Genomic DNA, 12,823 nt, shown 5'->3' on the forward strand with positions numbered 1-12,823 from the left:
TTTACTATGTTACGAAACCAAGTGGCTGATTACTTGCCCGCTCCTTATAATATAGAGCCCTGCTGCTGCTAATAGGTTGATGTCAAAGGTGAGCATATTGCCTCTGCCGACGTCATCATGAGTTAAACAACTGAACTATTTAGGGAATGCCTAGCGAATAGGGGTTCAAAAACGTTTCACTCTGCAGCATCGGTTGCTGTGCTGGAGGAAGGCCGATCATCAGTTAGCCCACTTGACTGGTAGAACCTTTTAAAAGCTGTGTTGTCATTTTCCGTATGAAGTTCTTCCCTTTTTCTGCAAAAACAGTGTCCTTAATAACCATCTTGCAAGGAAGCGCAGCCACTAATACACAGAACACACAACACAAGCGCTTAACTTCAACTAAACGCTTATTGCAAACGTCAGAGTTTATAAAGGGGGTGAAAAGAGAAAAAGAATAATAAAAGGTGGACAAAAAGCACACGTGCTAGTCCCGCACATTACTATCCGTTATTGTCTATCACGCCATTACAAAAAACATAGTTCTTTCCATAGTTTTAGTTTGGATGGGGTGATATATATATATATATATATATATATATATATATATATATATATATATATATATATATATATATATATATATATATATATGTATTGTAGGGAACTATGCGAACGACGACGAAGCAGCATGAAACGGCAAGCCACAGCGTTGGTGCACGCGCGACCCGAGCTTGCGTTTGTTTTGTATTTTCGGCCTGTTGGCGTTCTTCGCTCTTCTGGCGTTCCTCGGCCTTCCAGTAGGTCTGTACGTGAATAAACTGCGTGACATCTGGTGGAGGTCCTGGGTACTCCCGTACAAACCTGGAACTTCGCTCCCGTAAGCTTCCCCCTCTACGTGACACGAACATGGCCACCGAGACGCCTCTCCAGGTGGGACCTTCGACCGTCCATGTCACTTGCGGTGCCGTGTATCCTCAAAGAGACCCTCCTATCTTCACGGGCTCCACTGAGTCGGACGTCGAAGATTGGTTGGCGAGGTACGACAAAGTCGGCGCAAGTAACAAATGGGACGACCCAAGTAAGCTGGGCTACGTCACATTCTACCTTGCGGACACCGCGCAGCTGTGGTTTAATAACCACGCAGCTGACATTACTACGTGGTCTGCATTCAAGACGGCTATTACGGACGTCTTCGGACGACCTGCGGCACGCAAGCTTCAAGCCGAGCACTGTTTACGTCACCGTGCGCAGCAACCAGGCGAGACATACACGGGCTATATTGAAGATGTGTCATTTATGCAACTGCATCGACTCTACCATGCCTGAGGAAGAAAAAATCAGGCACGTATTGAAAGGCATTGACGACGGCGTCTTTCAGATGTTGCTCGCGAGAAATCCCTGCACAATTGCTGTCCTCGTTTCCCTCTGTCAAAGCTTCGATGAATAGTGTAGGCAGCGCGCAATTTCTCGTCAAGCCCTCACGACGCCAGACACGCTCACAAGCTTGCACCTAGCTGCCCATACTACCGATCAGCAGCTGCTGTTTTCGACAATCAAGGACTTCGTCCGCGAAGAGGTAGCGCGCCAGCTGTCACTGCTGCCACTGACACGTGAGCCTACGCAAGCTTTGGCACCGGACCTCCAACACGTCATTCGGACCCAAGTCGCTGAGGCCCATCCGCCGATGCATCAGCAACGACCAGTCACTACGCCTCTCACGTACGCCGCCATGGCTGCTCGGCCTACGCAACAGCGTATGCCGTATGCTCAACCTGCCACGCCGTCCTATGTCGTGCCTACAACCCCAATTGCTGTGCCGTATCCCTACGCGAGATCTTCAGCTTCATTTTACTGTCGCTCAGACGCTTGGAGGACGCCGGATAATAGGCCCATCTGTTTCGCCTGTGGTATCGCTGGACACGTCGCCCGCCAATGTCGCCGAGATCCCCCTGCAGTCGACACCGTGGACAGGCCAATGGCGTCGTCGTCTAGGACGCCATCAAGGTACACCACTGACGGTCCTCGACCCTACGCAAACCATCGGTCACCATCGCCCCGACGACGCTCCCTGTCACCTATGCGTCGCCGACCTGCTACCTAAGAGGGAAACTGATCGCTGCAGCTCCGGAGGCAACAGCTGCATACAATTCCAACTGCTTAAGGCCTCCATCTTTCTCGCCGCAAAACGTTATTGACGTCAATGTTGAGGGGACCGCCGCACAAGCGCTTATCGACACAGGGGCCGCCGTTTCCATAATCTGTGAGACCTTATGCCGCAAGTTGAAAAAGGTGACGACGCCTCTTTCGGGCCTGATGCTCCACACGGCCAACTCGCAGTGCATAGAAACTACAGCTGTGTGCACTGCACGTGTCGTTATCCAAGGTGAACTTTATGCCATGGAATGTTTTGTGCTGGCATCCTGCTCCCAGATTGATTGATTTGTGGGGTTTAACGTCCCAAAACCACCATATGATTATGAGAGACGCCGTAGTGGAGGGCTCCGGAAATTTCGACCACCTGGGGTTCTTTAACGTGCGCCCGAATCTGAGCACACGGGCCTACAACATTTCCGCCTCCATCGGCAATGCAGCCGCCGCAGCCGGGAATCGAACCCGCGACCTGCGGGTCAGCAGCCGAGTACCGTAGCCACTAGACCACCGTGGTGGGGTGGCATCCTGCTCCTACGAAGTCATTCTTGGATGGGACTTTCTTTCGCGTCATCGGGCCATCATAGATTGCTCACGTGCAGAGGTTGCCTTTACACCGCTGCCAACCTTTTGTTTGGTGGATTCTCTTTCTGAATCTTACAAACTTGTAGTTGTTGCAGACACGGAAATAGCACCGAGAACATCCGCCCTTGTAGCCCTGACCTGTACGGCCGCTCCTGCCGGAACTGTTTTGTTCACTCCGTCTGACGTATTTACCCGCCGCCGTAGCCTACACCTGCCGTTTGCCGTACTCACCGTGAAATCCGGTGCTACCACCATGCTCGTCGCGAACTAGCTGTCGTCGCCAGTTACCTTACTTCGCGGAGAATGTTTGGGTAACATACAAGACGTTGACCTCTTGCGCCCTCTAGAGTTCGCCGAACACGCACCTGACCTCCAGCTCAATGCTATGACGCCACCTGTGGCCACACAGCCCGCGCCGGACTCATTCCAGCCCTCTGTTGCCGCTGAGCTATCGCCGACACAAAGAAGGGAACTCTTGTCTCTTCTTCGAGAGTTCCGTTCTGCCTTTGATTGCGCTCAACCATCTTTGGGTCGCACAGCGAACATCACGCATCACACTGACACCGGTACTCATGCTCCCTTACGCCAAGGACCATATAGAGTTTCAGCGGAAGAGCGCCGTATTATCAACGAACTAGTCGACGATATGCTCAAGCGTAGTGTCATCCAGCCATCGAAGAGCCCTTGGTCGTCCCCTGTTGTACTTGTGCGCAAAAAGGATGGGTCTATCTGATTCTGTGTCGACTACCACCAGCTCAATAAGATAACTCGGAAGGATGTGTACCCGTTGCCACGCATCGACGACGCTCTCGATTGCTTGCAAGTGGCCGAATATTTCTCCTCTTTAGACTTACGCTCAGGATATTGGCAAGTTCCATTGGCTGATCCTGACCGATCGAAGACTGCATTTGTAACACCTGATGGGCTGTATGAGTTCAACGTCATGCTGTTTGGACTCTGCAATGCCCCAGCTACCTTCGAACGGATGATGGACACCATCCTTCGCGGCTACAAGTGGAACACGTGCCTTTGCTACCTAGACGACATCGTCGTTTTTTCTCGCGACTTTTCGACTCACCTTGTTCGTCTTCGTGCTATTCTCACGTGTTTCACCTCTGCTGGCCTGCAACATCAAAAAGTGCCATTTTGCCGCACGTCAGCTCACTATACTGGGGTCACGTCGTCTGCAAAGAGGGTGTTCTCCCGGATCCGGCGAAACTCCGCGCCGTGGCCGACTATCCGAAGCCCAATTCCATCAAGACGCTTCGAAGTTTTATCAGCCTGTGCTCATACTTTCGTCGATTTGTGCGCAACTTCTCTTCCATCATCGCGCCTCTCACCAACCTGTTGACAACTTCCAAAGGCATTTCTGCTTGGTCAAAAGAGTGCGACGAATCCTTCACCGCGCTTCGGCGGTTATTACTATCACCTCCAATACTACGTCATTTTGACCCTGATGAGCCTACGGAGGTCCACACCGACGCCAGTGGTGTCGGTCTTGGTGCTGTATTGGCTCAACAAAAACCAGGGTACCAAGAATACGTGGTCGCTTACGCGAGTCGAACACTCAAGAAAGCCGAGTGTAATTATTCCGTCACAGAGAAAGAGTGCCTCGCAATTGTCTGGGCTTTGACGAAGTTCCGCCCATACTTTTATGGCCGCCCTTTCGAAGTCGTCACGGACCACCACGCTCTATGCTGGCTATCATCGCTCAAAGACCCGTCGGGGCACCTTGGTCGTTGGGCGCTTCGCCTACAGGAATAGGACATTCGTGTTGTATACTGATCCGGCCGCAAGCACTCCGACGCTGATGCGCTATCTCGCTCGCCGCTACCGGCTGACCCAGCCTCCTCGTCACCTTCCTCAGCTGTCATAACACCAATCGACTTCACAGATATGGCATCGGAACAACGCAAAGATGTGTGGATTTCCCAACTCCTCGCCTTTCTGACTGATCCGTTAGCTAATTTGGTCTCAAGAACTATCCGCCATCAAGCCACACATTTTGCTATTCGAGACGACCTACTCTATCGGCGGAATTACACGTCTGAAGGCCGGAGGTGGCTGTTAGTGATACCCAACCACATGCGCTCGGAAATCTGTACTGCTTTCCACAACGACCCGCAAAGCGCTCACGCTGGCGCTCTCAAAACGTACAACCGTCTACGTCAGCGGTACTACTGGCGCGGCATGTACACATTTGTCCGCAAGTACGTACGTGCTTGTACTGCATGCCAGCGACGTAAAGTCCCACCTCAATGCCCTGCCGGTACGCTTCAGCCTCTGCCTTGTCCAGCGCGTCTGTTTGAGCGCGTCGGTATCGACTTATACGGACCACTTCCCACGTCGTCTTCTGGAAATAGGTGGATAATTGTCAGCGTGGACCACCTCACGCGTTACGTAGAGACGGCAGCACTACCCGCAGCAACCGCGAGGGAAGTTGCGTTTTTCATCTTGCGCAACCTTGTTCTTCGCCATGGTGCTCCCCGCGAACTTTTGAGCGACCGGGGGCGTGTCTTCTTGTCTGACGCCATTCAAGCGTCGCTCGCTCAGTGCAACATGGCTCATCGCATGACGACAGCATATCACCCGCAGACAAATGGCCTCACAGAACGATTTAATCGCACTCTCGGTAATATGTTGACGATGTACACAGCTTCCGACCAGACCAATTGGGACACTGTCCTTCCAGTCGTCACGTATGCGTATAACACCGCTACGCACGCGACAACAGGGTTCTCCCCTTTCTTTCTGTTGTACGGACGCGAACCATCGTGCACGCTGGACACTATCCTCCCATACACGCCCGACGCCTCTGAGTACACTGTGATCTCTGATGTTGCCAGGTACGCAGAAGATTGCAGACGATTAGCCCGTTCACTGACAACCGAGGACCAAGGCCACCAGAAGCTACGGCATGACACCGACCAACATTTCTCTACTTTCACGACTGGTGCTCTCGTGTGGCTCTGGATTCCACCGAGCACTCCTGGCTATTCGTCGAAATTACTGGCACGATACCATGGGCCCTACCGCATTCTCGCCCTTACGTCACCAGTCAATTATGAGATTGAGCCTTTGACACAGTTTCATGACTTACGCCGTCGTGGCCGAGAAATTGTGCATGTGAGTCACCTAAAGCCGTATTACGACCCCGCTATAGTGACTGCGCTTTAAGTTGCCAGGTTGGCTACGCTATTCACCGGGGCCAATGTAGTGAACTATGCAAACGACGACGAAGCAGCAAGAAACGGCAAGCCACAGCGTTGGTGCACGCGCGCGACCCGAGCTTGCGTTTGTTTTTGTATTTTCGGCCTGTTGGCGTTCCTCGCTCTTGTGGCGTTCCTCGGCCTTCCAGTAGGTCTGTACGTAAATAAACTGCATGACAATATATACATATATATATATATATATATATATATATATATATATATATATATATATATATATATATATATATATATATATATATATATATTGTAGCGAAGCCTCCGAACGCTGAAATGGGTCTAACTCTTGAATACCTTCTAGTGGGGCTACCCAACAAGGACGCCGCTCGCGCTGGGATCCCGTGTTTGGCTGTGACTGTCGCCATTACATATTCTCGCTCGTTGCCGGCTAGTAAACGCCTTAACAATTTGGTGGAGAGTGCTGCGATCCCTGCCTATGCCTTTGGAGCTACGATCACGTACCCTGCCATCTACTATGTACCACGACGCTTCTCAGCAAACGCCTCCTCCAATGCCACCCCCTTGTCCCGGTGTCCCCAGAATCCGCGATCCACCCATCTTCACTGGCGCTGATGGCACTGACGTGGAGGACTGGCTCGCTATTTACGAGCGCGTGAGCGTCCCCAACAAATGGGACGAGGACGGCAAGCTGACCAACTTGGTATTCTACCTTACGGGTGTTGCCAGTTTGTGGTATAACAACCACGCGTCCGATTTTGCCACCTGGTCCGATTTCAAGACCGCAATCATCAACGTCTTCGGCCGCCCTGCTGTTCGCAAGCTGCAAGCCGAGCAGCGCTTGCGTGAACGTGCTCAGGAGGCTGGTGAGTCATTCACGAGCTATATTGAAGACGTCCTGGACCTATCCAACAAATCTAATCCCACCATGTTCGAGTCTGAAAAGATCCGGAACATCATGAAAGGCATTGACGATGATGCCTTCACGATGCTGCTCGCCAAAAACCCCGGCACAGTGGCTGAGGTCATCACACTGTGCCAGAGCTACGAGGAGCTCCGCCGGCAGCGTTCGATGACCCGACGATCCCCACCACGAGCTGCAACGCTTGCTGGCTTGGAGGCCAGTTGTGACCAAGTGGCGTTGATGGCAGAACTAAAGTCCTTCATCCGTGAGGAAATCGCACGTCAGTTCTCGCTCCTGCCCTTCGCCCACCAACCGACTGTTCAACAATCGCCTACTACCCTTCTCCCTCCCATCCGTCGAGCGATTGAACAGGAAATAGCGGAGGTAATGCCTGCGTACCACCCCCCACAGCCTCCGGCTCCTGCGCCCCTGAGTTACGCGCAAGTGGTCGCCAGGCCGCCCCAAGTCGTTCCAGCAACCGCCCCTCTGACTTACGCCGAAGCTGCCGCTCGACCTCCGTCCTTTGCAGCGGGTGTTCCCGCTACGTATGTTGATGTAACCCCTCAGCCTCAGCTTCAGTCCACCATGCAGCCACCGTTCCGTCCATCAGCCCTTGCGACGTGGGTGAGACCTACCCCGGTGAACAGATGGCGCACACCCGACAACCGGCCCATCTGCTTTGCGTGCGGTTACGCCGGTCACGTGGCCCGTTATTGCCATCGCGTACAGCCGGCTCCAATTTCTTCACCTGTTGCTGGCCAACTCAGCCGTCCTTATCGCGAAGAACCGCCGTCTATGCCACCTCGATCTCGCCCAGGTCCATCTCGACGATCGCCGTCTCCACGACGTCGTTCCCTGTCCCCCATGCGGCCAAGTGCGGCAGCTCATGAGCGGGAAAACTAGTCGTCGCAGTCCCCGAGGCAAGGACTGCGACGCTATCGCAATGTGAAAGCCCTCAGAGCAGCCCCTCGAATGTCATTGACGTGTTTGTGGACGGTGTTTGTGCATCGGCGCTTATTGACACTGGAGCTGCCGTATCAGTTATGGACGAAAAACTCTGCCGCTTACTTCGAAAAGTGACGACGCCACTTTCTGGGTTATCCCTCCGTACTGCAAGTTTGCACCGCATTTATCCTACAGCAGGGTGCACAGCTCGCGTTGTCATCCAGGACGTTCTGTATGTCGCCCAGTTCATCGTCATTCAGGCATGCTCTCATGACGTCATCCTGGGGTGGGACTTTCTCTCCCGCCATGACGCCGTCATCCATTGTGCCGCCGCCGAAATTGAGCTCTCACCCTTCTCGCATTTGACGCCAGAAGACAGTCCCCCGACACTGAGCAAGAGTCTAACGAAAGACGATACAACAGTGCCTCCAAACTCGACGACGGCTGTGTCTGTCTACTGCGCTGGTCTCTCCGACACCATTGGACTTGTTTCGCCATCTGACCGCGCTTGCAGCAGGAGAGGGTTGCTAGTACCTTTCGCGACCGTGCAGGTCAACCAGGGCAACACTGCTATTTTTGTAACCAACCCGTCCCCGTATGCTGTTACCTTGCTTCGAGGGGAATGTCTCGGCAGAGTGGAACCAGTCGACGACGCACAAGTCCTGGACGTACCCGATGACACGCGCGGTCCCAGGTCGTGTACCATCAATGCTGTTTCCACTTCTGATTCGTCATCTGCTGATGTATTTGGCCCCTCCATCGCTGACAACCTTACGGCCGTACAGCGTTCCCAACTTCTGGACCTGTTGCAAGAATATCGTTCTTCTTTCGATGTCGGGCGAAGTTCTCTCGGTCGCACGTCCGTTGTTACGCATCGCATCGACACTGGTGCCCATCCACCTTTACGGCAACGTCCATATCGCGTGTCGCCTGCTGAACGTCGAGTAATTAATGATCAGGTTGACGATATGCTCCGACGCGATGTTATTCGGCCCTCGGACAGTCCATGGGCGTCTCCTGTTGTCCTTGTTGCGAAGAAAGACGGTTCTGTGCGGTTCTGTGTGGACTACAGACGGCTCAATAAGATCACTCGCAAGGATGTTTATCCACTGCCACGCATCGATGACGCGATTGACAGCCTTCATGGAGCCGATTTTTTTTCTTCTCTCGATCTGCGCTCGGGGTACTGGCAAGTACCCTTGGCTGACGACGCTCGACCAAAGACCGCCTTCATCACGCCAGACGGCTTGTACGAGTTCAACGTCATGCCGTTTGGTCTATGTAATGCACCTGCGACCTTTGAGCGCATGATGGACACCGTTCTGCGCAACTTGAAATGGTACACGTGCTTGTGTTACCTCGACGATGTCATTGTCTTTGCTCCGGATTTCTCCACGCATCTCCAACGTCTGAAAGAAGTTTTCGCACGTGTGAGCAATGCCGGCTTGCAACTAAATCTGAAAAAGTGCCGCTTTGCAGCACGGAAACTAACCATACTGGGGTACGTCGTGTCCAAAGACGGCATTCTTCCTGATCCTGCCAAGCTTCAGGCCGTGGCCGAATTCCCCAAACCTGCATCTGTCAAAGAACTGCGTAGTTTCGTGGGCCTGTGCTCCTACTTCCGACGCTTCATACGAAATTTTGCCACGATCATATCACCGCTGACGAAGCTCCTTGGAAGTAACGGGCCCTTCAATTCATGGTCATCCGAGTGCGACGACGCGTTCGCGAAGCTCCGCCATTTGTTGACGTCGCCTCCCATTCTACGCCACTACGACCCTACAGCCCCAACGGAGGTGCACACAGACGCCAGCGGCGTAGGCCTCGGCGCTGTCCTGGCGCAGCGAAAACCCGGATTCCCTGAATATGTCGTAGCATATGCAAGCCGTACGCTCACGAGAGCCGAGAAAAACTACACCGTCACGGAGAAAGAGTGCCTGGCGATCGTCTGGGCTCTTACAAAGTTTCGACCTTATTTGTATGGTCGTCCATTCGATGTCGTCACCGACCATCATGCACTATGCTGGCTTTCTTCATTGAAGGATCCCTCAGGCCGTCTCGCCCGTTGGGCTCTTCGCTTACAAGACTACGACATCCGCGTGCTGTACCGCAACGGACGCCAGCACGCTGACGCCGACGCCCTCTCGCGCTCCCCTCTGCCTGAAGGTGATGTGCTCTGCTCAGTATCCACGGCTGCTGTTTCTGCCATTGATGTTGACATCATCGCTACCGAACAGCGAAAGGATAATTGGATCGGCACGCTCATCGACACGCTCTCTGATCCATCCGCAACGCCATCCACGCGTGCCTTGCGTCGTCAAGCTCGCCATTTCACCATCCGTGACGGCCTTCTACACCGACGCAATTACGACGCCGACGGCCGGCAGTGGTTACTCGTGATACCCCGCAGTCTGCGGTCAGAAATATGTGAATCCTTCCATTCAGATCCGCAATGCGCGCACTCTGGAGTATTCAAGACCTACCATCGCATTCGACAACGCTACTTTTGGCGCGGCATGTACCGCTATGTGCAGCAGTTCGTTCGCTCTTGCCTCACTTGCCAACGCCGTAAACCGTCAGTCCACATGTCGCACGCCGGTCTGCAACCGTTACCTTGCCCTGACCGTCCCTTTGGGCGCGTAGGTATCGATTTGTACGGACCACTTCCTCTGACGTCGGCTGGTAACCGCTGGGCCATCGTTGCCGTTGATCATTTAACGCGATACGCCGAAACCGCCGCTCTCCCTGCGGCTACTTCGCGCGATGTTGCGTCCTTCCTGCTGCATCGATTTATACTGCGCCACGGACCACCCCAAGAACTTCTCAGCGATCGAGGCCGTGTCTTCTTGTCGGAAGTCGTCGAAGCCATTCTGTCGGAGTGCCATTCTGTCCACCGCAAAACTACTGCTTACCACCCACAGACGAATGGCCTCACCGAACGCTTTAACCGCACCCTCGGCGACATGCTTTCTATGTACGTCGCTGCCAACCATACTAATTGGGATAATATACTGCCCTTCGTCACTTACGCCTACAACACCGCCCCTCAGAGCACGACTGGTTTTTCACCTTTCTACTTGCTGTACGGAAGGCACCCGTCGCACACCATGGACACGATACTCCCGTACACGCCGGATCCATCAGAGTGTACACCGATTTCCGAGACAGCCAGGCTTGCTCAAGAGTGTCGCGAGCTTGCCAAGACTTTTACAACGCAAGAGCAAGAGCGGCAGAAGAGTATTCGTGATGGCTCCACCACTTCTGAGCCCACGTTCCTTCCTGGTGCGCTTGTATGGCTCTCGATCCCGACATCTGCAGCTGGCCCCTCTTCCAAGCTACGTCCAAAATACGAAGGCCCCTACCGTGTCATCGAGCGCACCTCACCCGTCAACTATCTCATCGAACCCGTTGAACAATCTTCGGACATGCGCCGCCGTGGGCGAGACATCGTCAACGTGGAGCGCCTGAAGGCTTATTATGACCCGCTCATAGTAACGAGCTGTTAGGTCGCCAGGCGGCTCCCTCTTCGACCCCGGGGTAATTGTAGCGAAGCCTCCGAACGCTGAAATGGGTCTAACTCTTGAATACCTTCTAGTGGGGCTACCCAACAAGGACGCCGCTCGCGCTGGGATCCCGTGTTTGGCTGTGACTGTCGCCATTACATATTCTCGCTCGTTGCCGGCTAGTAAACGCCTTAACAATATATATATATATATATATATATATATATATATATATATATATATATATATATATATATATATATATATAGGGGTACAAAGATAGGCCCTACATACGCAAACATCTTCATGGGAGTGCTCGAAGAATCGTTTTTTAAGAGTGTGCCACTAAAGCCTAAGCATTTCAAACGCTACATCGATGACATATTTTTTATTTGGACACATGGTGAAACAGAACTTCTAAACTTTATAGCGAAATTCAACCAGGTACATCCCGCTATAACGTTCTCCCATACTTACTCGCCCTTGTCTGTAGCCTTTCTCGACGTCAGGATTACCATTTCCCATGGACGCCTAATTACGAAGCTTTTTAAAAAGCCAACCGATAATCACCAGTTTCTTCATTTTGAAAGTAGCCACGTGCGCCATTGGAAGACTGGAATTCCATATAGCCAGGCACAGCGCTTTAGGCGCATATGCTCTGAAGATCAAGATTTCAATTCTTGCTGCCAAGATCTGAAAAAGAAGCTTCTTAAGCGAAAATATCCAGAAAAAATTATTGACGACGCGATACACCGAGCCAGAGGACGCGATCGAATGGACTGTTTAAAAGGTAGCATAAAAAGCAACGGGCTTCAGTCAGCCAATTTAGTACTAACACACTCAGCGTCCATGCCCAAAGTTCAAGGTATACTGCGTAACCATTACAACATCCTCACCCAAAGCGACAGACTAAAAGCGGTCTTTCCTGAGCCCCCTCGAGTAGTGTATAGGCGCTCAAAAAACATAGGTGACATCCTGACGTCATCTAAAATTGCTACTACTAACTGTACTGGTTGTAGCCGCTGCAACAAACCCCGTTGCAAAGTTTGTCCTTATATAGAACCGTCATTAACAGCCACCAGCACATCTAACCAATTCATTTTCACAATTAGGGGAAGCTTTAATTGTGATTCATCTAATGTAGTGTATTTACTTGAGTGTGGCACCTGCCATATGCAATACATAGGCCACACTGAAACCCCATTCAGAATACGTTTCAACAATTACAGATCGCATGCTAAAACCCAACCAAACCTTCCTTTATCAAAGCGTGTGAACATGCCCGGCCACTCATTAAGTAACCTCAAAGTCACGATACTAGAATCGGGATTCCGCACCAGCCTTGATCGTGAACTGCGTGAATCATATCTCATTCATAAATTTAACACTGTGTCAGCAGGAATCAACGAAAACAAAGGAAAACTGATCTGTCTTTCACTAGATTAAGAGCGATGCACTGGTTTCAAATTGTACCACCTAAATCACGCCTTCTATGTCTGCCATTTTTGTTTTTATTTTTTATTTATCTTCAATCATTTCACAGTTGCTTCCATTATACGTTCACATAT

The sequence above is a fragment of the Rhipicephalus microplus genome, chromosome X (assembly GCF_043290135.1).
Source record: "Rhipicephalus microplus isolate Deutch F79 chromosome X, USDA_Rmic, whole genome shotgun sequence".
NCBI classification, from domain to species: domain Eukaryota; kingdom Metazoa; phylum Arthropoda; class Arachnida; order Ixodida; family Ixodidae; genus Rhipicephalus; species Rhipicephalus microplus.